We start from the raw sequence: 25555 nt of genomic DNA, 5'->3' as shown, positions 1-25555 counted from the left end.
TGCTACTAATAAATGTTACCAAGTTTCAATATAAGATTCAGCAAATATAAGAAAATAACCCCTCCTCAAAAGGTTTTATTTTAACAAGGCAATCTATAATTTTGAGATTTCTATTTTATTATTTGGAAATAGCAGGAAAGCACTGTATTTAGAATTAAAATTAGAGTTTGTGGAAAGAAATACTGATTGCACATTTAAAGTGCCTCTTTCCACACTGTTGACAATCTATTTACAATAATCCATTTATTCACTTTACTCCTTATATACTGCTTCAGAATCTGACAGTTTGGTCTTAAAGTTGTACAGTAGCATGCATGTTTTAGGTATTTGAACGGCTGATTGAAAGGCAGATAATGCTTCAAAACTACTAAGATCTCAGTTGTGTTTGTGGAATTCAGATTTTCTTGGAAGATCATTCAACACATTTGGAAAGTCATCATGTGCTGAATTTGTGCTATTTCAACAGGCTTCCATACCTTTATTATTAAAAACATACATACGCATCCTTCTCCCAAAACCCCAGAGGATCTGTCATGCCTTGTGATGCCACTGGGATCATTTAAGAGTGGAAACAACTGTATTTGTAGAGAAACAAGTAAGATAACCAAAACTATCCTGCAATAAAAAGGCTAACGTCCTTCCAAGCAATTACTATAGTCATTTTTAACACTTCTCAATTTAACCATGATGTGTTACTGTTCAAACGAAAGGTCACTGACATTTGACAGCAATATATAAGACAATTGTTACCTGAATAGTGATCAAAAAAAAAAGAAAAAACTCTTACCAAGGATATAGCGGTAATAATAACTGTAGGGGACAAAGAATTCTATAAGGGTATTCTCAGTATTTTTCCTAACAGTAAGATATTGGGAACAATCCTGATATTCATCAATATAAGGACTGCCTACATACATGCAACGAAATCCCAACCAACATGCTAAACAGACATTTTAAAATGTAGTTTTGTCATAAAAATCTACTGCGTGCTACAGAGTAAAAAACATTATAAAATCCCATGTAGAAAACGTAGGTACTGTTCATCTAAAATTATTTCATATTTTACAGGAAAAACATCGTACAATATTACAAATTGTTTCTTATACATGCTTTCCAAGAATACCAAGCAGCTGTCGTTTACATTTATCTTAAGTGTTAACATAAAAGCATACATATAAACTATTCTCTATATATTGCCGGGTAATGCAAATAAATGACACTGAGTGAAAAGCTATAGAACTTTGATCCTATTTCTGTTAAAACACAGATAATAAACACGTCTATGTTTGTATGTACACAGAAAATTAAGGTATTAGTTTATAGCAGCTACAGAGACAAGACTTTCACTTAAAACCCCATCTGAAAGGGCCCAGATAAGTAAAATGCTATTGAAGAGTGGTGGCGCAGTGGTTAAGAGCTCAGGCTGCAAACCAAAAGGTTGGCAGTTTGAATCCACCGGTCACTCCTTGGAAACCCTATGTGCAGTTCTACTCTGTCCCATAGAGTTGCTATGAGTCAGAATCGACTGGATGACAACAGGTTCGGTTTGGTCTTATTGAAGAAGAATAAAGTAGAAGACCCTGCACTACCTGACTTCGGAACCTACTACACATCAACAGTAGTGAAAACAGCCTGGTACTGGTACAACAACAGAAACACTGACCAACGGAACAGAATCAAAAATCCAGATGTAAAATCCATCTACCTACAAAGGCCCGAAGTCCATTAAATGGGTAAAGATAGACTTTTTACGAAATGGTGCTGGCAAAACTGGATGTCCATCGGTAAAAAAATGAAACAGGACCCATACCTCACACCATACACAAAATCTAACTGAAAATGGATCAAAGATCTAAATATAAAATCAAAAACTATAAAGATCATAGAAGAAAAAAGAGGGTCAATGCTAGAGGTCCTAATACATGGCATAAATAGGATACAAACCATAATTAACAATACACAAACACCAGAAGATAAGCTAGATAACTGGGATCTTCTAAAAGTTAAACACTTATGCTCATCAAAAGACTTCACCAAAAGAGTAAAAAGAGAACCTAAAGACTGGGAAAAAATTTTTGGCTATGACAAATCAGACAAAGGTCTAATCTCTAAAATCTATAGGAAAATTCAAAACCTCTACAACAAAAAGACAATCCAATAAAAAAAAATGGGTAAAGAATATGAGCAGACACTTCACCAAAGAAGACATTCAGGCAGCTAACAGATACACGAAGAAATGTGATTAGAGAAATGCCAATCAAAACTACAATGAGAAACGAAAATCAAAACTACAATGAGATACCATCTCACCCTGACATTACTGGCAAGAGCTTAAAAAAAGCAGAAAATAGAAATTTTGGAGAGGCTGCGGGGAGACTGGAACTTTCATGCGGGGAGACTGGAACTTTTATGCATTGCTGGTGGGAATGCAACATGGTACAACCATTTTGGAAAATGATATGATGCTTCCTTAAAAAGCTAGAAATAGAAATACCATAGGATCCAGTGATTCCACTCATGACACTATTATAAAAACTCATGAAAAGGTTTACATACAGAAAGAAACAATCTTCGATGGTTGGTTACGAGGAAGGGGAGAGATGGGGATAAAAAAACACTAGACAATAGTTAAGCGGTAACTCTGGTAAAGGGTAAGGCGGTACACAATACTGGGGAAGTCACACAACTTGATCAAGGCAAGGTCATGGAAGCTTCATACACACATCCAAACTCCCTAAGGGACCGAACTACTGGGCTGATGGCTGGGGACCACGGTCTTCAGGGACATCTAGCTCAACTGGCATAACGTAGTTTATAATGTTCTACATCCTACTTTGGTGAGTAGCATCTGGGGTCTTAAAAGCTTGTAAGCAGAGGTGGTGGGGCCAAGATGGCGGAGTAGTCAGAATCTTCCAGTGGACCCTCTTACAACAAAGACCCGAAAAAACAAGTGATTCGGTTATATATGGCAAAATGGGAGCCCTGAACATCAAAGGAGAGTTGAGGAACCGGACCGAGTGACAGTGGGAGGGGGAGAGAGTTCGGAAGCAGCGAGGAGTTGCCAGACCTGACCCACGGAGAGCCTAAGCCCATCAGGCCTGAGCAGCTCATGGGTTAGCGGTGAGGCAGGTGAGCAGTGGTGCTCGGGAGGCGCATTTACCGCACCAGGACATACCCAGCGCCAGAGTCTACACGACCACCCAGAACCAGTGAGAAGCAGCCCTCGTTGGCGAAAGGCAAGTACTTGCGTACGGCTTACCGTGTGCATCAAAAACACCCCCCTTAGGGAAAAACTTCTCTCCCATTTACCTCCCCGCTCCCTGCTTTGCACTGGGTCCCGGACTGGCTTCAGCAATTGCCGAGTCCCCTAGGCAGGAAGTAGGATCCGTCATGTGCCCGGAGCCATTCTCCCTGCCTTGGAGAGTGAACAAATTAACAAACGGGAAAAGATAAACTGCCAGCTCCCCTAAGCCAGGAACCCAGGGTAGGCACAGCTCCTTTGCCTAGGCACAGGCATAGGGATCCATGGACTTTAAGTGCCTTGCCCTTTGCATAGACTTGTGTGGGCCCATCTCAACAGCGTACGTCCTCATTACTGCAGTACAAGATGGTATATACCGGAACTCTAACTTCAACTATTTCAGCTGTGAAGTGGCAGATTCTTGACTTGTGACACTGCTCTGCCCATTAAACAGGGTCTTCACGTACCTACATAGGGGCCTGAGGACTGTTGGCTCCACCCATGCCACCTAGCCACCTGTGACAGGGACGCATGAATAAGAGATGACCCCCAGTCCTTACAGCCAACAGCATTAGGTGCTCATACTCCAGATGCAAAACCCACCCACCTATGCACTCTAGGGAACAGGGACATGCCTTCCTCCTGGACACTCTGGGGTGGCCGTCAGCCCCCTGCCTTGCTCAGAGTGCCCCCTTGCTGCAGCCAGATACCTGTACCTACACCAATTACCCATGCCTGTCTAGGACTGTAAGTGAGAGCCTACACCAAACACTTGGTGGTTATCTACCTGGACACCTGAGCTGAATCCACACGGGAGAAGTGGGAGGACTCCTGAGCTCACCTAGTAACAGATCTAATCACCTGGTGACAGGACATTAGAGCTTCAAAGGTGTCAATAATCAAACTAGCTCGTGCATGCAGCCTATTTGGAAATCTCAAAACATAACAAGCCAGGAAACAGTAAGCAAACATCAAAATAAATAAATATAATAACTTACTGATGGCTCGGAAACAACAGTCAATATCAAATCACATGAAGAGGCAATCCATAATGGCTTCAGCAAGCTCCCAAAAAATGGAATCTAGAAATTTTCCAGAGGAGGAAAATTTCTTGAATTACCAGAGGCAGAATACAAAAGATTAATATACAGAAATCTTCAAGAACTTAGGAAGGAAATTAAGCAAAACGCAGAACATACAACAGAGGAAACTAAAAAGATCAAAGAAGAGCATAATGACAAATTTAATAGACTGCAAGATTCCACAGACAGCAATCTGAAATACAGAAGATTAACAATAAAATTTCAGAATTAGACAACTCAACAGAAAGTCACAGGAGCAGAACTGAGGTAATGGAAGTCAGAATTAGTAAGACTGAAAATAAAGCACTTGACACCAACTTATTTGAGGAAAAATCAGACAAAAGGATTTTTAAAAATGAAGACACCCTAACAATTATGTAGGACTCTATCAAGAGGAATAACCTACGAGTGATTGCAGTACCAAAACGGGGGGGATAACATAAAATACAGAGAGAATCGTTGAAGATTTGTTGGCAGAAAACTTCCCTGATATCGTGAAAGATGACAAGATATCTACTCAAGATGCTCATCGAACCCCACATAAGGTGGATCCCAAAAGAAAGTCACCAAAACGTATTATAATCAAACTTGCCAAAACCAAAGACAAAGGGAGAATTTTAAGAGCAGCTAGGCATAAATGAAAAGTCATCTACAAAAGAGAGTCAATAAGAATAAGCTCGGACTACTCAGCAGAAACCATGCAGGCAGGAAGGCAACGTGATGACATATATAAACTTTGAAGGAAAAAAACTGCCAGCCAAGAATTATGTATGCAGCAAAACTGTCTCTCAAATACGATGGTGACATTAGAGCATTTTCAAATAAACAGAAGTTTAGGGAATTTGCAAAAACCAAACAAAAATTACAAGAAATACTAAAGAGAGGCCTCCGGTTAGTAAATCAGTAACATCAGATAACAACCAAAGACTAGAACACAGAACACAGCAAACAAGTATCAACCCAGATAGGAAAGTCATAAAAGTAAATCAAAGCTAAAACACTGAAAATAGAGAAACAGATATCAATATGTAAAACATGACAACATTAAAACAAAAAAAGAGGAACTTACGAAATGCAGACATAGATTTTTTGTATGGAGACAAGTCAAGGCGATAAGAAATAAAAGACAGGTATAAACTTAGAAAAATAGGAATAAATATTAAGGTAGCCACAAAGAAAACTAATAATTCTACAAGTCAAAATATAAAAACTAGAAAAATATAAAGACTCAGCAAACACAAAATCAACAACAATGAAAAAGATGAAAAGAAAAACGACTCAGCACAGAAAATTAAATGGAACAAAGAAACTGTGAGCAACACACAAAAAAAAAAGACATCAAAATGGCAGCACTAAACTCATACCTATCAATAATAATTACGCTGAATATAAATGGATTAAATGCACCAATTAAGAGACAGAGAGTGGCAGATTAAACAACACGATCCGTCTATATGCTGCCTACAAGAGACACACCTTAGATTTAAAGACACAAACTAACTAAAACTCAAAAGGATGGAAAAAAAAATGTATCAAGCAAACAACACTCAAAAAAGAGCAGGAGTGGCAATATTAACATCTGACAAAACAGATTTTAAGGTAAAATCCACCACAAAGGATAAGGAAGGACACTATGTAATGATTAAAGGGTCAATACATCAGGAGGACATGACTATAATAAATATGTACGCACCCAACAACAAGACTCCAAAATACTTTAAAAAAAAAAAAAAACTCTAACAGCACTGAAATAGAGACAGACAGCTCCACAATAGTAGTAGGAGAGTTTAACACACCCCTTTCGGTGAAGGACAGAACATCCAGAAAGAAACTCTACAAAGACACAGAAGAGCTAAATGCTACAATCAACCAACTTGATCTCATAGACATATACCGAACACTCCACCCAACAGCAGCCAAATATACTTTCTTTTCCAGAGCACTTGGAACATTCTCCGGAACAGACCACACATTAGGCCATAAAGCAAGCCTTAACAAAACCCAAAGCACTGAAATATTACAAAGCATCTTTTCTGACCATAAAGCCATAAAAGTTGAAAGTAGAAAAAGCAAGGAAAAAAAATCAAACACATGGAAACTGAACAACACCTTGCTCAAAAACTACTGGGTTACAGAAGAAATTAAGGATGGAAAAAAGAAATTCATAGAATCAAATGAGAATGAAAACACATCCTACCAGAACCTTTGGGACAAAGGAAAAGCAGTACTCACAGGTCAGATTATAGCAATAAATGCACACATCCAAAAGGAAGAAAGGGCCATAATCAAAACATTAACCCTACAACTGGAACAAGTAGAAAAAGAACAGCAAAAGGAGCCCTCCTCAGGTGACAGAAGAAAGGAAACAATAAGAATCAGAGCAGAATTAAAGGAAACAGAGAACAGAAAAACAACAGAAAGTTAACAAGACCAAAAGCTGGTTCTTTGAAAAGATCAACAAAATTGATAAACCACTGGCCAAGTTGACAAAAGAAAAACAGGAGAGGAAGCAGATAACCTGTATAAGAAACGAGATGGGTGATATCACAACAGACCCAACTGAAATTAAAAGCATCATAACAGAAAACTATAAAAATTGTACCCTAACAAATGTGAAAACCTAGAGGAAATAGACAAATTTCTAGAAACTCACTACCTATCTAAACTAACACAGAGGTAGAACAACTAAATAAATATATAACAGAAGAAGAGATTGAAAAGGTAATTAAAAACCTCCCAACAAAAAAAAAGCTCTGGCCCAGATGGCTTCACGGGAGAATTCTACCAAACTTTCAGAGAAGAGTTAACACCACTACTACTAAAGGTATTTCAGAGCACAGAAAACGATGGAATACTCCCAAACTCATTCTATGAAGCCAGCATAACTCTGATACCAAAACCAGGTAAAGACACAACAAAAAAAGAAAATTAGAGACCAATATCCTTCATAAACATTGACGCAAAAATACTCAACTAAATTCTAGCCAACAGAATTCAGCAACATATCAAAAATATAATTTACCATGACCAAGCGGGATTTATACCAGGTACGCAGGGATGGTTCAACATTAGAAAAACAATTAACGTAATCCATCACATTAATAAAACAAACGACAAGAACCACATAATCTTATCAATCGAGGCATTTAACAAACTCCAACACCCATACATGATAAAAACTCTCAACAAAATAGGAATAGAAGGGAAATTCCTCAATATAATTAAGGGCATTTATATAAAGCCAACAGCCAACATCATCCTAAATGGAGAGAGTCTGAAAGCATTCCTCTTGAGAATGGGAACCAGACAAGGATGCCCTTTATCACCACTCTTATTGAACACTGTGCTAGAGGTCCTAGCCAGAGCAATTAGGCCAGAAAAAGAAATAAAGGCATCCAAATTGGTAGGGAAGAAGTCAAAGTATCTCTGTTTGCAGATAATATGATCTTATACACAGAAAACTCCAAACAATCCACGAGAAAACTACTGGAATTAGTAGAAGATTTCAGCAAAGTTTCAAGATACAAGATAAACATACAAAAATTAGTTGGATTCCTTTACACCAACAAAAAGAACCTTGAAGAGGAAATCACCAAATCAATACCTTTTACACTAGCCCCCAAGAAAATAAAATACTTAGGAATAAATCTAACCACAGACATAAAAGACCTATATAAAGAAAACCATAAAACACTACTACAAGAAACCAAAAGAGACCTGCATAAGTGGAAAAACATACTTGCTCATGGATAGGAAGACTCAAAATTGTGAAAATGTCAATTCTACCCAAAGAGATCTATAGATACAATGCAATGCTGATCCAAATTCCACCGGCATTTTTTAATGAGATGGAGAAACGAATCACCAACTTCATATGGAAAGGGAAAAGGTCCCGGATAAGTAAAGCATTACTCAAGAAAAAGAACAAAGTGGGAGGCCTCACACTACCTGATTTTAGAACCTATTATACCGCCACAGTAGTCAAAACAGCCTGGTACTGGTACAACAACAGATACGTAGGCCAATGGAACAGAATTGAGAATCCAGACATAAATTCATCCACCTATGAGCAGCTGGTATTTGACAAAGGCCCAAAGTCTGTTAACCGGGGAAAAGACAGTCTCTTTAACAAATGGTGCTGGCGTAACTGGATATCCATCTGCAAAAAACTGAAAACAAGACCCATACCTCACGCCATACACAAAAGCTAACTCAAAATGGATCAAAGACTTAAAATCGAAAACTATCGATAGAGGTCATGGAAACAAAAATAGGGACAACGCAAGGAGTCCTAATACATGGCATAAACACAATATGAACCATGAGTGACAATGCACAAGCACCAGAAGAGAGACTAAGTTAAATGGGAGCTCCTAAAAACCAAACACTTATGCTCATCAAAAGACTTCACCAAGAGTCAAAGGACAACCTACAGACTGGGAAAAAATTTCTGGCCACGACAAATCCGATCAGCATCTAATCTCTAAAATCTACAAGATACTGTAAAACCTCAACAACAAAAAGACAACCCAATTGAAAAATGGGCAAAGGATATGAACCGGCACTTTGCCAAAGAAGATATTCAGGCAGCTAACAGACACATGAAGAAATGCTCTCGATTATTAGCCATTAGAGAAATGCAGATCAAAACTTCAATGAGATATCATCTCACCCCAACAAGGCTAGCATTAATACAAAAAACACAAAATAGTAAATTCTGGAGAGGTTGGGGATAGACTGGAACACTTATACACTGTTGGTGAGAATGTAAAATGGTACAACCACTTTGAAAATCAATTTGGCGCTTCCTTAAAATGCTAGTAATAGAAGTACCAAAAGCCCAGCTATCCCGCTTCTTGGAATATATCCTAGAGAAATAAGATTTGTCATACGAATAGATATATGCACACCCATGTTCACTGCAGCACTGTTCACAATAGCAAAAAGATGGAAACAACCTAGATGCCCATCAACGGACAAATGGATAAACAAATTATGGTATATCCACACAATGGAATACTACGGAACAACAAAGAACGACAATGAATCCATGAAACATTTTATAACATAGAGGAATCTGAAGGTCATTATGTGGAGTGAATTTAGTCACTCACAGAAGGACAAATATTGTATAAGACCACTACTATAAAAACTCAGGAACAGGTTTAAACACAGAAGACAACATTCTTTGATGGTTACATGGGTGGCAAGGGAGGATGAGGGTTACTTACTAACTAGATAGTAGATAAGAATTATCTTAGGTGAAGGGAAGGACAGCACACACTACAGGGGAAGTCAGAACAACTGGATGACACCAAAGCTAAGAAGTTTCCTGAATACCATCAAACACTTCGAGGGACAGAGTGGCAGGGGTGGGGGCCTGGGGACCATGCTTTCAGGGGACATCTAGGTCAACTGGCATAACAAAGCTTATTAAGAAAAATGTTCTCCATCCTACTTTGTTGAGTGGCGTCTGGGGTCTTAAAAGCCAGTGAGCGGCCATCTAAGATACATCAATTGGTGCCAACCACCGGAGTAAAGGAGAATGAAGAACACCAAAGACACAAGGAATGTATCAGTCCAAGAGACAGCAAGGGCCACATAAACCAGAGACTTCAACAGCCTGAGAATGAAGAACTAGATGGTGCCCGGCTACCACCAATGACCGCCCTGACAGAGAATTCAAGAGAGTCCCGGATGGAGCAGGAGAAAGGTGGGGTGCAGAACTCAAACTCTAGTAAGAAGATCAGACTTAATGGTCTGAGACTGGAGGAACCCTGGAAAGTACAGCCCCTGGATTCTCTATCAGCCCAGAACTACAACAATTTTCGAGGCCAACTCTTCAGACAGGGATTGGACTAGACTGTGGGACATAAAGTGATACTCGTGAGGAGTGTGTCTTAGCTCAAGCAGGTAGAAGAGACTAAACGAGCAGCTTCTGTCCAGAGGTGAGATGGGAAGGCAGAGAGGGTTAGGAGCTGGCTGAATGGACATGGGGAATCAGGGGTGGAAAGGAGGAGTGTGCTGTCACAGTATGGGGAGAGCACTCAGAGTCACATAATAACATATGTATAAATTTTTTTACGGGAAAAAAATTTTAAAAAGCTTGTGAGTGACCATCTAAGATACTTCACTAGTCCCACCCCGCCTGGAGCAAAGGAGAACGAAGAAAACCAAGGACACAAGGGAAAGATCAGTCCAAAGGACTAACGGACCACAACTACCATGACCTCCACCAGACTAAGTCCAGCCCAATTAGATGGTGCTCAGCTACCACCATGGACTGCTCTGACAGAGATCACAATAGAGAGTCCTGGACAGAGCTGGAGAAAAATGGAGAACAAAATTCTAACCCACAAAAAGACCACACTTACTGGTCTGACAGAGACTGGAGTAACCCCCAGAGTATGGCCCAGACACCCTTTTAGCTCAGTAATGAAGTCACTCCTGAGGCTCAACCTTCAGCCAAAGATTAGACAACCCCATAAAACACACAATAATACCCGGAGCTCAACCATGTAAACGAGACTAAATGGGCACGAGCCCGGGGCAATGAGGAGAAGTCAGAAAGGACAAGAAAGCTGGACAAATGGAAATCGGGAACCCAAGTTCAAGAAGGCGGGAGTGTTGACACGTTGCGGGGTTGGCAACCAATGTCACAAAACAATAAGTGTACTGTTTAACAAGAAACTCATTTGCTCTGTAAACCTTCATCTAAAACACACACACACACAAAAAGATACTAATTGCTTGTCTTCTGTTTTAGTAGGCATCCAAGAGAGCTGCAATACATACAAGTTCTGCAAATTAAAGTTTCATTATTTTTAAATAATATTTTAAAAGTTGAACTCAAACCAGAAGAACCAGATGGTGCCTGGCTACCACCAATGACTTCCCTGACAGGAACACAACAGAGAACCCCTGATGGAGCAGGAGAAAAGTGGGGTGCAGAACTCAAATTCTAGCAAACAGTCAAGACTTAACAGTCTGAGACTGGAGGATCCCCAGAAAGCATGGACCCTGGACTGTCTGTCAACCCAGAACTAAAACCATTCCTGGGGCCAACTCTTCAGACAAAGATTAGACTGGACTATGGGACATAAAATGATACTCATGAAGACTGTGCTTCTTAGCTCAAGTAGATACATGAGACTAAATGGGCAGCTCCTGTCCAGAGGTGAGATGAGAAGGCAGAGGGGGTCAGGAGCTGGGTGAATGGACATGGGGTGGAAAAGAGTGTGTTGTCACAGTATAGGGAGAGCAATTAGGGTCCCATAACAATGTATGTATAAATTTTTGTATGAGAAAGTAACTTGAATTGTAAACTTTCACTTAAAGTACAACAATGAAAGAGAAAAAAATTGAACTCAAAATACATTCAACATTATCAAAAAATGTCAATATTACATTTTGTCAAAATAAGAGCCTTTAGCCTTTAAAGATTTCATTTAAAAAAATCAAACGCCTATTAAAAACGGTTTTAAATACATCACATATTTATTTATACAAACATTTCTCTCTGATGATGACAGTCAAAAATTTAAAGAGATCATTATTAAAATGTCTTCATCAGAACTGTAAGTAGCCTGTTAAGCATAAAACCTAATATAAAGCTGATTAAAGAAACAAGCTCTTACGTTTTGAAAAAAATTTTAAATTGGAAAAATCCACTATTATGTAATCCCTTATACTGTCAGGATTATATAAAATGCCCCAATAGTGATCCTCTCAAAATCTCTTCCAGTTTACTCCAGTATACTATACTAATTCACCGCTCATCTGTCAGTTTGTCATGCTGTGGTGGCTTGCATGTTACTACAATGCTGGAAGCTATGCCACCAGTATTTCAAACATTAGCAGGGTCACCCATACTGAACAGGTTTCAGCAGAGCTTCCAGAGTAAAACAGGCTAGGAATAAGGCCTGGTGATCTACTTCTAAAAATAAGCCAAAGAAAATCCTTTGAACCAGAGTGGAATATTGTCTGATCAGTGCTGGAACATGAGCCTTCCAGGTTGGAAGGCACTCAAAATGCACAGTGGCTGCAACAATGGATTCGAGCATACTAATGAACTTGAAGCTGCAGGACCAGGCAATGTTTCATTCTGTAGTATATGGGGTCACCATGAGTCAGAGCAGACTGGAGGACAACTAACAGTAACAACAAGTATCATCTGCTAAAGGTGCCCCTCCTATTAACTCAAACATCTGCATCCTAAGTACATACCATGTAATCAATCACTTTAGGTGCTCCAGAAAACACAAACGTGAACACTGATTGATCTCAAGTGACTTAATAAAATAAGCACAGAATGTACTATAATTCTATGCAACTAAGGCAACTGTTTATAAGATTTAGGGGGTGGGGCTATTTAAAATGCTGTTTTCTAAACACCATCCCGGACAAAGAGTCTCGAAATTCCTGGGAAGAGTACGAGACACTGGATTTTAAAAAAAACTGCCCAAGTGATTCCTATGCATTTTAAGGTTTGAGAACAGTGGTTCTAGGGAGCAGTTCCTTGCTTCTTTTATCAGCTTCTTCCTTGACAGTAGCTCTTGGAAACGCATCTTTATACTATCTCTTCGTAGAAAGGAGACAAGGAATACCCTGCTCACTCACATTCCTCCCGCAACCCCTCCTTAACTCCTTTCAGCTGTACCAAAGATATGTATGCCCCTGACCCAAGCCATGATGTTTTCAATTACGTCATATGCATGGGAATAAGAAGACAGAAGAATTGATGCCTTTGAGCTGTAGTGCTGGTGAAGAATACTGAATATACCTTGGACTGTCAAAAGAAGGAAGGAATTCATCTTGGAAGAAGTACAGCCAGAATGCTCCTTAAAAGCGAGGAGGACGAGCCTTCATTTCACATACTTTAGACATGTTATCAGGAGACACCAGTCCCTGGAGAAGGACATCATGCTTGGTAAAGTGGAGGGTCAGCGAAAAAGAGGAAGACCCTCAACGAGATGGACTCACACAGTGGCTGCAACAACAGGCTCAAGCATAACGACGACTGTGAGGATGTTGTACATAGGGTCACTCTGAGTCAGAACTGACTCCACAGCACCTAACAACTACAACATAACACTGATGCCAACAATCTTCTGAGCATCACCTATCTAGCTTGGTCTAGGTTTAAATATCAGTAGGTACACTTTAAGAAGCCAAATAGGCCAGACCCCAAACTTTCAGTTTATTGTACCCCAACTTCCAGTATTAAAAAAAATTTTGAAACACTTAACATTTCATGTTTTTGAAACAAACACATAACATTTCACACGTGTTGTGATTTGTTGCTGGAGGAATTAAATGTGTCCCATGTGACTCCACTCTGAAAGGACTCTTGGAAGCTTGTCCTTGGTTTCCTCTAAACTTTGTCCCATGTATCTTTTCCTGATTTTGCTTTGCATCCTTTTGCTATACAGTCAGTCCCTGGGTTACAAACAAGATCTAGATCAGTTCCTAAGTCTGTTTTTAAGTTGAATTTGTAGGTAAGCTGGAGCAGGTACATACGGTTCTTACTTAGCATCAGTTAGTCAAATGCCTGATGTTAGTATATAGAATATTTGTATCTTTCTATAAGGAGCTCTGGTGGTGTGGCGGTTAAAGCAATTGACTGCCAAGTGAAAGGCTGGCAGTTCGAAACCACCAGCCGCTCTGCGGGAGAAAAATGTGACAGTCTGCTTCTGTAGAGATTTACAGCCTTGGAAACCCTATAGGGTTGCTATGATTTGGCAGTGGGTTTGGTTTTTTTGGGTACCTTTCTACAGGGTCGCAATAAGTCAGAATCGACTTGATGGCAACTGGTTTGGGTTTGGTTTCTACGCATGTAAAACACTTAAGAAACACTTCCAAACCTAGCAGTGTTTTCATTCGTGAGCATCACAAAGTAGTGTCTGCGTTCGTTATTACAAACCATTGTATTACACTCATTATGGCAGTCGTTTCTTAAGTATGAGCTGTCAGTAAGTCAGACATTCGTAACCCAAGGACTGCCTATACAAGGTCATAGGTTTAAGTACAACTGTGTGCCAGGTCCAGTGAACCCTCTAGCAAATTATCAAACCTTGGGGTGGTCTTGGGGACCCCAGACACACTCACCCACGTATACTGGCCTCAATGAAATGCCATCTGGAGGTAATTAGGACCTAATTTGTGGATTTCCTCTCTAGTACTTCCAGAACCTACTTCAGAATTTGGATTTTATCATAAAAACAATCCTGTAAGGGGTATGAATCAGTTTTGGTGTGTTTTAGGAAATAAGGGTGTGACAGAGAATGACTACATGCTCACCAAATCTGTTTCTTTTTCCCAGGGTAAACAGCGAGACTACACTTCCCAGCCTCTTTTACAGTTAGATATGGCAATTAGGAGGCTCTAGCCCATGAAATGTTGGTCAAAAGCAATATACGACACTTTTAGACCTGGCCCATAAAACCTCCTACTTGGAGTAAGGACAGTGTTGATGTGTTGTGAGGTTGTTAACCATTGTCATAGGGCAACATGTGTACGAACTGTTTAATGAGATACTACTTTGTTCTGTAAACCTTCATCTAACGTGAGAATAGCAGCACAATAGGAAAAGCGCAGTCAATGTCACTGAACTGTGCATGTAGAAATTTTTGAAGTGGTTTATCTTTCGCTATGTATATTTTCACCAAAAAAAAAAAGGTCGAGAAGGGAGAGGGTTGACATGTTGTGGGGCTGTTAACCAATGTCATAAAACAATGTGTGTACTACTGTTTAATGACAAACTATTTGTTCTGTAAACCTTCACCTGAAGTACAATAAAAATAAATAAATAATTTTTTAAAGTAATTAAAAAAACAATAAACCTGCTACTTGTGATCCTCTGGTTCTTTCATCATCTACCAGGTGAATAAAGAAGACTCCCAAGACCTAAAGGAGGGTATGTTACAAGATCAAAGATGCCTAGGTTCCTGAATTACTGCATAGAAGGCAGCCTAACAAACATCAATGAAAGTTTTGTGAGGAAGAAATAAAGTTCTACTCCGATATCATGGGATTGTTCTTTATAACTCTAGCCTGCTTTACTTAATACCACGGGACATGATAAGGTGAACATTTTTAGGTATCTTTATATAGTGTGAAAAAATTAAGAAAGAAAGAGAGTAAGTTGCAGGGAAATTAACAATGTCAGCATGAAAGAAGAGTGAATGCATCCAGGAGAGAACTTCAAGGACTCTGGAACTGTGTGAAGAATGAGGGAAGTGAAAGACAGGGAGGACATTTCCAGACTGGCTCATGCACCTGGGTTTCTGGTGTTCCACTTACACCTGACATAAAACAACTGAGGAACAACAAGTTTTAAGTGCAAGAAGAAAAAAGAGGAACTCAATTTTGGAGCATGTCTAGAATGAGGCACACAGAAGGAATCCGTTGGGCAGCTGGATTTGCTGTATCTGAAATGCAGCAAGTGTGAGCTGCAAATATAGATCTGGGAGTCATCAACATATAGATGAGAAAACTGAAGAATGAGAGGACCTTGACAATCTTGAGGAAGCTTAGCATTTAAGAGTGGGTAGAAAAGAAGAAACCCACAAAGGAAAACAACAAGTGGCCAGAAAAGAAAATCTAGAGTGTATAACACTAGCTAAGAAAAGAGTCCTCTGCAGGGTGGTAATAAGTGTAATCTAGGAGTAAATGGCATCCCTAAGATACAAGGACAGATCTTTGGGAAATGCCCGTTGGGACAGGCAGTCTCTAAAATGGCCCCCAATGATCCCTGCCTCCTAACATTTATCCTTTATATAGCCCCCCACTTTAAGAGTGGGTGGGACCTAATGACTGGGTATGTAAGAACAAAATACAGCAAAAGTGACAGAAAGTCATTTACAAAATTAAGTTACAAAAGACTGCCTTCTGTCTTGTTCCTCTTTCTCTGAGCCTGCACTGTGAGGGAAGCAAGCTGCCATGCTGTGAGTAGTCCTACGGAAAGGGCACATGTGGCAAGGAACTGATGTCTCCCGACCAACAGCCGGCAAGGATTTGAGGCCTGCCAACAGCCACTTGAGAGAACTTGGAAGATCTACAGCCTAGGGATACCTCAATTGCAGCTTTGTGACAGACCCCAAGTCAGAGGCATCCAGCTGAGTTGTACCTGTGAAGTAACAAATGTTTGTTGTTTTAAGCAGTTAACTTTGCAGGTAATTTGTTATGCAACAACTGATAACTAAAGAGCCCTAGTGGCACAGTGGCTAAGCACTCAGCTTCTAATCGAAAGGTAAGCAGTTCAAACCCACCAGCCGCTCCACAGAAAAAAGTTGTGGCAGTCTGCGCCCATAAAGATTTACAGCCTTGGAAACCCGTTCTATTCTGTCCTATTGGGTCACTATGAGTTGAAATCAACTCAATGGCAATGAGGTTTAATTGATAACCAGTACATCCATATATTATGGAAACCATGGGGTAGAGATTTCAAAGGTGAAAATAGTGTAAAAGCGTAAAAGCAGACAAAGAAATGTTTATAAATCATCAGAACTGGCAATTAGGAGATCACTGATGACCTTCAAGAGAAGGAAATTAGTGTTTGAAAGATCATAAAATAAAGAGTAAGGAAAAGCAAGAACAGACTGTTCACTAACTAGATAGCAAACAAGAATTATCTTAGGTGAAGGAAAGGACAACACACAATACAGAGGAAGTCAGCACAACTGACTAAATCAAAAGCTAAGAAGTTTCCTGAACATTATCAAATACTTTGAGGGACAGAGTAGAAGGGGCAGGGGTCTGGGGACCATGGTTTCAGGGGACATCTAGGTCATCTGGCACAACAAAGTTGACTAAGAAAATGTTCTGCATCCCACTTTGGTAAGTGGCATCTGGAGTCTTAAAAGCTTGTGAGCAGCCATCTAAGATGCATCAACTGGTCCCAACCCATCTGGAGCAAAGGAGAACGAAGAACACCAAAGACACAAGGAAAATATTAGCCCAAGAGACAAAAGGGCCACGTAAACCAGAGACTCCATCAGCCTGAAGCCAGAAGAACTAGATGGTATCTGGCTACCACCAATGACTGCCCTGACAGGGAACACAACAGAGTCCCTGATGGAGCAGGAGAAAAGTGTGGAGCAGAACTCAAATTCACATAAAAAGACCAGACTTAATGGTCTGACTGAAACTAGAGGAACCCCAGAAGACATGGCCCCTGGACGCTCTGTTAACCCAGAACTAAAACCACTCCCGAGGCCAACTCTTCAGACAAAGATTACACTGGACTATAAACATAAAATAATTAACTCGTGAAGAGTGTGCTTCTTAGTTCAAAGTAGATACACGAGACTAAATAGGCAGTTCCTGTCTGGAGGCAGGATGAGAGGGCACAAAAGGATAGGAGCTGGCTGAATGGACACAGGAAACCCAGGGTGGAAGGGGTGAGCGTGCTGTCACATTATAGGGACCGCAACTGAAGGTCACGTAAAAATTGTGTACAAATTTTTGTTTGAGAGATTAACTACAGCTGTAAACTTTCACCTAAAGCACAATTAAAAAAAAGAAAAGAACAGACTAAATCTCTCCAAAGGAAGGGGACAAAAGCATCACATAACAAGGTCAGGACTTTAGCTCAAGCTCCATCCCCTCTACAGCCACACAAACCACTTCATCATCTACCCCTTTACCCCCCTCCTTCCGTATGCATGATGCACTATAAAATATAATCCCACTGTTCACTGTTGTTCTATGTGTATTATCCTCTTCATCAGCTCCCAGGGACACCTTGAGTTTATTCAGTATCTCTTCCTCACCGCTACAACCCAATCAAACATTCAGCATTGAGGGCTCTTCAACTAAGCTTTTTAAGAGAAACACAATGTAGTCAACAAAGTTTGGGAAATTTCTTCCTTCTTCACCAACCATGAGAGATGGTGATAATTTTCTACAATCTCCATTTTAGGTTGGCTGTCTTCAAAGTCGCCTTCATTAACATTCTCGTTACTTCCCCAACTAAAATTCTGCCCACAATAATGCCAATAATGGCTTCCTGAGCCAAAGTGACAAAATTAGTCACACAAGATCTACAACATGAATTACATTATACGTTGCTACACAGCAGCCACTCTTATACCTGAAGCAAATTTCATTAAACTACTTACTATGAGTAATGTTCCCTGATTTCCTACTGTACTCCCTCTTTTTAATGCTGGTGTAACCCCCTGAATTCACAACCTGGAATTTAAAAGACAATACGTTTAGACATTCCTATTTTGTTGGAAAGGCACATACACTTCAAATTTAAGACAGCAATTTTAATTGTTAACAGCATTTTATGTTATCACTAAAAAACCAGCTGCTGTCAAGTCGATTCTGACTCATGGCAACACCATGTGTCTCACAGCAGAACTGTGCTCCATAGGATGCTCAATGGCTAATTTTTCAGAATTAGATTGACAGGCCTTTCTTCTCAGGCACCTCTGGGTGGACTCAAACCTTCAACCTTTTGGTTAGTAGCTGACCATGTTAACCATCTGCACCATCCAGGGACTCCGTATGTATCACTAAGAAAGTGTAACTGGCAGCATTATTTTCTAACACAACACTTTCTCATGACAGATAAGTACATCCCAATTTCACAGATTCTAAAATGTGGAAAAACTGTCTTAGAATCAGTGAAATATAATATTCCTTCTCCCTAAGTAATCTTCTTTCACATGTGTTACTGTAAAATTAAAATAAGGTTGTGACTTGTGAGTTATACCAACAATTCAATCTAAAGTAAATAAAATAACCACCACAACAAATCTGAACCTCAAGAGATTTACCAGAATAAACTTGAGGGCAATATAATCTCCAAAAACATTTTGAAATGGGTGGGGCTGGGGGCTACTGGGATTCAGTGAGAACCAGAGATGCAATAAACATCTTGCAAGGAAAATAACCACCAACGAATAACCGTACTGTCCAAATGCCAACAGTGGCCTTGTTGAAAAAATGGCCTTTCCATCCACCTTCTATAGGGTGGGCCCTAGATTTGAACACCTCAAGATTGGCTATCCACAAAGTTAACAGAAAGCCAAGCGCAATTTAAATCCATCATGTAAGAAATGGTAATTGGCTTATGTGAAGTGCCTACCACAACTATCAGAATAACAGTTTATGCGTAACTACTGTGCATATTCACCCAGTCATGTATCTGTTGAGCACTTACTGTGTGCCAGGTACTTGGGATATATCAGTGAACAGACACATATCCCTGCATCTCACTGGAGGAGACAAGTAATTCATTCAAGGATTTCATTTTACTTGAATCCACAATCAACGCCCACGGAAGCAGCACTCAATAAATCAAACAAGGTATTGCATTAGGCAAATCTGCTGCAAAAGACCTCTTTAAAGTATTGAAAAACAAAGATATCACTTTGAGGACTAAGGTGCTCCTGACCCAAGCCATGGTATTTTCAATCACCTCATATGCATGCGAAAGCTGGACAACGAATAAGTGAGACCAAAGAAGAACTGATGCCTTTGAATTATGGTGTCGGCAAAAAAATACTGAACATACCACAGACTGTCAGAACAACAAACAAATCTGTCTTGGAAGAAGTACAGCCAGAATGCTCCTTAGACGTGAGGATAGTGAGACTTCGTCTCATAACTTTGGAGGTGTTATCAGATAGGACCAGTCCCTAGAGAAGGACATCGAGCTTGGTAGGGTAGAGGGTCAGCAAAAAAAGAGGAAGACCCTTAATGAGACACACTGACACAGTGGCTGCAACAATGGGCTCAAACATAGCAATGATTTTGAGGATGGTGCAGGACCAGGTAGTGTTTTTTCTGTTGTACACAGGGTCACTATGAATCAGAACCAACTTGATGGCACGTAAAAACAACATATAATACCAATGTTTTTGGTTGCCAGAGTCCTTGGGGCCTGGTAAGGGATGACTAAAACTTCAAAGTGAAATTGCAGTGCAGTGCAGTGAATTGCTTTTATATGGCATTTCTAGCCACGGTCTTGTAACGTCCATGAAATGATTAGGTGGGACTATGCAAATAAGGTGTGTAAAACTCTTACCTGAATTGGCTGGGATATGCAAATAAGTTACTTGTGGTTCACCAAGGGGACTGGTCAGTTTTTCCATCTCACTAGGCTTAAAAAGAACCAATTCCAGAGGTTGAAGGAGGACCTCGCTACCTTTAAGAACAACAGGGAGCAAAGCACATCCTCTTGATCCGGGGTGCCTGTGCTGAGAACCTCCTAGGCCCAGAAGACAGCTGTAACACTAGAGGCAGCACAAGACAATGAGAAGCGGCGGCAAGCAGGGCAGAGTCCAGCAGCATAGCAACGGTGGCAGCAGAACCAGGAGACTGGTGCAAGACGGCACAGTGGGCTTCCCAGCCCACAGAGCAAGGCAGCTAGAGTGGGCTTGCCAACCTACGGGGCAAGAGAGCTGAGGACCTTTGGGCAAGAGGCTTCCTGGCAGAGTGGGGTGCCTCTGGGCACTTATCTCGGCAAAGGCCTACCTGAGGGCACAGCAAAAAGCAGCTGTCCTGATTGAAGGACTGTATCCTGAGTCACTTTTTTTTTTTTAATTTCACATACAAAAATTTATACACATATCATTTTGTTACATTAGTTACAGTCCCCACAATGTGACAGCACACTCCCCCCTTTCTACCCCAGGTTCCTTCCTGACTTGTTCCTGATCCTGAATTGTAACCTGTTACTTCCTTAATAAACCTCATAACCGTGAGTGTGGTCTGTGTGTTCTATGTGTGGCCATTGCAGCTAATTACAGAATCCAGCAGAGAAGTAGAGAGTGCCATGAGAGGAACGGCTGGTGGCAGAACTGGTAAAAAGTTTAGAGAGTGGAAGTATGTCTGACCTCCACCTCATAGGAATCAGCCTTGGGTTGATGCTGATCTTGATTCTCTCTACTCCCCCTGAAATTAGACGAAGTCTACTACTGCCATTTTTACAGAAACACTTTCAGGTTATTTTTGCATTTTATCTTTGGACAAATACCCTATACTTCCGTGCCTTTAGAATATTTACCTGTTTTAAAAGGGAAGGGGCATATTCTCAATATATTCACGGCATACCAGCTGAGTGCATACATGGTACACTTACCTATTACCCAAACTACAAAGATATAGATGTGAATAACCCAAAACAAGGGAACAGAATTTTCCTAATACTTAAAGCAATTTATTTTACTCAGTGTAAAATGAACTTAATATTAACATACTTTTAAAAAACACTTAATAACCTCATATGGATGTCTTAAGTATTTTACAAAAATTAATCCAACCGATAATCAGCATAATTCAAAATATTGTTTGCAGGTGTTAGCAAATAAATCCCTTACTTTCAAGGACTGAGAACGTGAAGAGAGTCAGAAAAGCCTGTTTACTCCAAAATCAGAAAAGAATCAAGTTTCTGATCATAATCAACTGAGTATTCATAAGCATTTTCCAGTAGTTTTTTAAAAATTTAAAAACTATGAAATATATATAAGATTGTTAGATAATAACAGTAAGTATCCTTCTTGAAACTACTTCTTTTATTTAAAAATCAGAACTACACCAAGAGTAAACAACTCAAATATCTATCAGAATTCAATATACAATGCTAAAGATTTTTTTCACATTTAAGTTCCTCCATCTTAGGAGGCCATAGCAGAACTGCAAGTTTATTACAGACGCTAAGCAACGACCATTCACACTAATATAATAGGAAAGACTGTCTTTTTGTCACACCCAAGTTTTACATTTCCATACTGAAAAGATGAAAAACTCCAATCATGTGTCTTGTCCTCCAAAAATTGCTGGAAAAAAACCCTAATTTGCTTTGGTTACAATTAAGAAAACCTTATTCAAATAAAAAGGTGAGAGTAAAGAAAACTCTCGTTAATGCAAGGAACTGACAACATGTAAACAGTGTAATTCTGCAGAATTATTAATAGTCATGATATCCTAAAATCCAATCCAGAAAATCCTTAACTACAAGATGAACCTTCAGAGATTTTAGTTGTACAGTGATGAACTTTGTGTCTTTCAAAAAGCAAATGGTTTACAGATTAATGGTCTGACAGAGACTGGAGGAATCTCCGAAACTATAGCCCCCGGACATACTGTTAACCCAGAACTGAAACCATTCCCGAAGTCCACTCTTCAGACAAAGATTAGACTGGACTATAAAACAAAAAATAATACATGCGAGGAAAGTGCTTCTTCTTAGTTCAATCAGATACATGAGACCAACTGGGCAGCTCCTGTCCAAAAGCAAGATGAGAAGGCAGGAAGGGATAGGAACTGGACGAATGGACACAGGGAACCCAGGGTGGAAAGAGGGAGTGTGCTGTCATATTGTGGGGATTGCAATTAATGTCACAAAACAATGTGTGCATTTAAAAAAAAAAAAAAAAGTGACTGGTTTAGTTCATAAGAGGAACCCTAGTGGCACAGTGTTTATGCGCTCAGCTGCTAACTGAAAGGTCAGCAGTTAGAAACCACCAGCTGCTCAGTGGGAGAAAGAAGTGGCAGTTGGCTTCCATAAAGATTTACAACCTTGGAAACTCTATGAGAACAGTTTTACTCTGTCTTATAAGGCTGCTACGAGTTGGAATTCAACTCAACAGCAATGAGTTTTAGTTCATAAAATTACATTCTACAACATCGTTTCGTGACTAGTGGCTGGGGTCTTAAAACTATTGGTCTCTACTCATCCAGAGCAAAAGAGAAAGAAGGAAACCAAAGACTCAAAGTAGAAACTAGTCAACAGGGAGACTTCCGGGCAAAATGGCACTATAGACAGAAGCACCACGCCATCCCTCCACAGCAAAGATCCAAAAAACTAAGCCAAACAGAGAAAACGTCAATCCTGAAACCCTAAGCATCAAATGAAGAGAGAAAGAACTCAGCCAAACACCGAATGGAATAAGAAACTGAGAGAGAACAAAGAGTGAGGAGAGATACATGCAGAGGTCCCCTATCAGCAAACACAGTACGAATACCATCTTGGACTCCTATCAGAGATCGGTGAACAAGGGGTATGGGAAAGCAGCTTCATGGACCTTCCAACAGGAGACAGAACAACCGGTAACCAGTAATATACCCTTCCTCACCCCCCACCCTTCTTCACCCCCAGTCGGCCTCCACTGCTTCCTGCGGCCACAGTCTCTTGGCTGGGAAGCACCAGCTTCACCCTAGTGCTGCTTCGATTCCAACAGCCCACACTGGCCGGCTCCCTGAATGCCATTTGTTGGCTGCTAGTGTTGCTTTTATCTGCTTCTTTTGATTTCTTCCATATCTCTCACCACCTCCCTCTCCTTTCTCTCAAATACCTGGCTCCATGCACCATGTTTGCTTCCTCCTGAGAGGCTGTGAGACTGTTTCCCGGCCCATGCTGTTGCGCTGGTAGGGTGCCAGGGCTTTTTGTTTGTTTGTTTTGAATTGTTTCTTCGTTTGTTTTCTTTCTCTTTTCTCGAATTGGGAGCCCATTCTAGCCAGGGAGTACTGTGCAACTTGGGACTTACCCCCTAAGTTTGCACAGATGTGCAGAGGGATCCCTGAGCGCATTTCTTTTTTCGTGTTTTTTATTTTTGTGTGTCTGTTTTTTGGGGATTTCTTGTTCTTTTTTCTTTTGTTTTGTTTTCTTTTCTTTTCTCTCTTTTTCTCTTTCTTTCTTCATTACTCAGTTTCTCGTCTCTCTATACTTACCTTCTTGTCCTGTCTCCTGAATACCTGGCGCTGAGTGACACCTCTATCCCTTTTGCCAGGCTGTACTTCACTGCCTGGGAGCAACTTCCCCAGACCTCACAGCCACACCGGTGGGATCCCTGGGGGCTTTTCTTTTCTTTTTTTCTGATTTTTATTTATTCATTTTTTCTTCTTCTCCTCTTTGTTTTTCTCCATTTCTCAGTCTCTCATCTCTCCACTCCAATGGCAAGCTCCCCCAGCACTCTTTTTTGTTTGTATGTTTTTAGCTCCTGTTCCTCTCTCCTCTCTCTTCTCTTTCCCATACTCATCTTAGCTCCACCCATCACAATCTCCCCCCTCCATCCTGCCTACCTGCACCATGTGCTGAACATCACACCCCTAAGCAGCACAGGCACAGCCTACCGGAACCTGCCCTGCACTGATTACTGGCCCACCCTGCTGGCCCTAGTACGTGCCACAAACAACCCATCCAAGCAACTCTTCAGCTAGACCTACCCTGCTGTACCATATCTGAGCGACTGACCCTGCCAACTGGACAAGGAGGCAGAAAATATCATACCCACAGACAAGCCAGCAACAAAGAACGCACAGCCCACCTGCTCAGACATAACCAAATAAAACAAAAAAGCAGGACAAAACTAACAAATCTACAATCAATAAACGAGGAAAATAACTATCAAATGCCCTGAAGACAGCAGACAATATCAAAACATTTACAAAAACAGGACAGGATGGTTCCAGTAGACATGCAAAATATAACACCAGATGACTTTCCAGTAGAAGAAAAGGCACTAAAAGTACCTGATGGGGAATTCAAATCTCTAATATTCAGAGCTATCCAAGAGTTGAAGTAAAAAGCAGGCAAAAAAGAGGAAAAAATAGACAAATTCATGGGAAAGGCAGGCAAATTAATGGAAAATACAGACCAAAAAATGGAAGAATTCAGGAAAATAACACAGGTGCAAGATGTCAAAATAAATTCACAACTAGAAATCATACAAAAATAACAATTAGAAATCAAAAAGATAAACAAGATTTCAGAAATGGATGCTATCATAGAAGGGCTGAGGAGCAGGTTTGAAACGGCGGAAGACAGGATCAGTGAACTTGAAGACAAACACTTGGATACAACTCTGTCTAAGGAAAAATCAGAAAAAAGAATGAAGAGACCCTGAGAATTATGTGGGATACAATTAAAAGCAAAAATTCGTGAGTGAGTGGAGCTCCAGAACAGGGGGAGAAAACAGAAAACACAGAGAAATTCTCTGAAGAACTGCTGACAGAAAACTTCCCTAATAACATGAAAGATGAAAAGCTGGGCACCGAAGAAGCTCAACGAACCCCATGCAGGACAGACCCCAAAAGAAAATCACCAAGGAATATCATAATCACACTCGCCAAAACCAAAGACAAAGAATCCTAAGAGCAGCTTGAAAAAAACAAAAAGTCACATACAGAGAAGAAACAATAAGACTAAGCTCAGATTATTCGGCAGAAACCATGCAGGCAAGATGGCAATGGGAAGACATGTATAAAAACTTGAAAG

The 25555-nt window shown here is 40.3% G+C and overlaps 1 protein-coding gene across 13 annotated transcripts in view; it reads right to left on the bottom strand.

The window, feature by feature from the left end:
* Positions 1 to 25555, bottom strand: part of CNOT1 (CCR4-NOT transcription complex subunit 1) — a 109116-nt gene that overhangs the window by 77367 nt on the left and 6194 nt on the right. Inside the window, exon 2 of one of the 13 annotated variants that reach the window (XM_023726861.1) lies at positions 18444 to 18516. The exons of 11 other annotated variants lie outside the window; for them this stretch is intronic. The gene's annotated coding sequence lies outside the window, so the exon portion shown is untranslated. Of the gene's footprint in view, positions 1 to 18443; positions 18671 to 25555 lie in introns of those variants that run through there. One more of the 13 variants, XM_023726860.1, reaches the window with a different exon arrangement.

Source organism: Trichechus manatus, unplaced genomic scaffold, assembly GCF_000243295.1.
Source record: "Trichechus manatus latirostris isolate Lorelei unplaced genomic scaffold, TriManLat1.0 scaffold00014, whole genome shotgun sequence".
Lineage (NCBI taxonomy): Eukaryota > Metazoa > Chordata > Mammalia > Sirenia > Trichechidae > Trichechus > Trichechus manatus.
This window is presented reverse-complemented; position numbering and strand designations above follow the sequence as displayed.